The 2,312-nt window shown below is 33.0% G+C and overlaps 1 protein-coding gene across 1 annotated transcript in view; it reads right to left on the reverse strand.

Annotated features, from left to right (window-relative positions):
* Positions 1–2,312, reverse strand: part of LRRIQ3 (leucine-rich repeats and IQ motif containing 3) — a 202,732-nt gene that overhangs the window by 22,106 nt on the left and 178,314 nt on the right. The window lies entirely within an intron of this gene.

Here is a 2,312-nt window from a genome sequence, read left to right on the forward strand (position 1 = left end):
CTGGCTAGTGCACTCTTCAGAGTTATCTGTGCCTTTCAGTCTCTTCAAGCAATTTAAGCAATGTGTAAATTGAGGAAAATATAAGTAATGCAAATGAGGCTTATTTATAGATATATAAATAAATGTTGTCCAGTTAAGTTATAATTGATTATTGACCAGTGGATATTGACTGGTTGTGAATCTATTTGTAAATTTATTTTGGCATTCCTGATTGCCAATATCTAGATAGATATAGATATATAGATTTATATTTGTATGGTCTTTGAATTCTCATTTAAACTGACTGTAATATCTCACTGGTTTCTTCATTAATGAGTTAAATAAAATCTTTGGCATGTGCTCATTGTATATTTGTATGTGTCATGGTTTTATGTTATTAAAAATATCCTTTGACAACTAATGAAACTCAAATTTACCAAATGTAGGTTAAAATATTTTGAGTCAATATTAATTTTCAGAGCTCCCATCTCATTAAGTTTAGTTTAAAATAAAAAAAAAAACCTTCATCATGGAACAATTTAAAAATATTTGCATTTGTTTGAGAAAGCTTTGTCCAAAGTGTGTCCTAATAATTATTTTCTGAGATATTTATTGAAAAGAAGGTTTTGTTGTAAAATACGTGTTTAAAATGCAATGTTTCCATCTGGCGGGAGTCCTAATGGTCTTTACCATGCAACTAACTGTCCACTGAGAGTTAGAGGCCCTTTCTAATCAAGTTCATGTTTCCAAAGAAATTACACCTTCAACCACCCTCCTTCATAAACCTTCTGCCATAGGTACAGCGCTATTTACTATCTCCTTCTTCTCCCCCAAACTTTACCTATTCTGAACTTACCAACTTTTCTTCTCTCTGCCCAATACGGTCTCCACTCATCTCTCTGCTTTTCCAAATTCTTATCAGCAATTGTACTTTTCCTACTTCTTTTTGTAATAATTCAAATGTATGCTTATGTTTGCCACTGCATTGAGAGTTCTTAGAGGATTAAGAATATCGTTTTCATCTTTGTATGACAGGGAAGGGAGAATTGGAATGAACATTTTGATGTTTAGTTAAGTCTTCTCTTTGAAGGTTTTGATAAGGTGCAGGAAAGGCTACCCCAAATATAGCACCTTGACATACTGAGTATTTTAAGCTGAAGGAAATTAAGAAATTTACAGAAGCAAAAAGATTGCTCTGAACTTCTCCTGCCCCCTCTCTTCAAAAGACACTAATGTGACCAATGTCCTGCCTTATGCCCAGAGGGAAGGAATATTACACAGAAAGGCCAAGAAGAGTCTGAGCGAACAGGCCTTGCTAAATTTCTACCAGTTTATTATTGTTAGGTTATACTCCATTTTTATCCAATCATGCTTCTACACAACTGTCCATTCCTCCTCAAACCTAAGCATAAAATATGCAGTTTTCCCTGGGTCTCTGGGTCTTCATTTCTAAAGGCCCTCCTGTCATGTAAAATTTTGATTAAATACATGTGTTATGCTTTTTTCTTGTTAATCTGTCTTTTGCTATAGGGGTGTCGGCCTCGCAATGTCTGAGAAACCTCTTCTTCCCTCCAGTTTCCTAGATTATTCTCACTTATTTATCTACCAGAAATTTTAATTCTCTCTTGATAGGGCTTATATTATTATTTGTAGTATTATTTAATTCTGATTGTCTTATGGTCTGATACCTTATTTCCCACCTAGATTTTTAATTTCTTGGGCCAAATGATCTTTATGTCTCTACATCACCTGTGATGGGAATCTTCAAGAGCTAGAAGTGAATTACTACTTGAATGATTTGAATTGAAGGTAAATACTTACTAGTAGAAATATCAATGATCACAGAGGGACAGAAAAAAATGTGGAGGACAAATTTATTGCCATGAAATAAGCACTTATGCTCTTCTAATGACTACTGAAACTATTTTAATAGCTTGGTTAATTATATTTGTGCTATACATTTAATAACTCTGATTACTTGTCTTCATTGTACAAACATTTAAAGAAAAATATGCATTGTTTCTCATTCCAATGGCTTAAGCATTAAGTAAAAATACATAAAAAACACTCACTCTTCTCAGTGGCTATTATGTGACTTAAATGGGCTTATATCCAACCATTACTAATTGGGATTTTTACCTATTTTGCTCAATAAATATTTGTGAATAAATTTGTTAACTAAGTACTGTACTGGGCATTGAAATGGAAAAAATGTACCAAATTATGTTATAAAGGCTTCACAAGCTAAGCATGATATTATAGGCTCTCTTGTGACAACTGCGAGAATTGAGATTTAAATAAAGTTGTATGGAATCACCACAAAATTAAAAGGA

This window comes from Propithecus coquereli, unplaced genomic scaffold (assembly GCF_000956105.1).
Source record: "Propithecus coquereli isolate 6110/MARCELLA unplaced genomic scaffold, Pcoq_1.0 Scaffold628, whole genome shotgun sequence".
NCBI classification, from domain to species: Eukaryota; Metazoa; Chordata; class Mammalia; order Primates; family Indriidae; genus Propithecus; species Propithecus coquereli.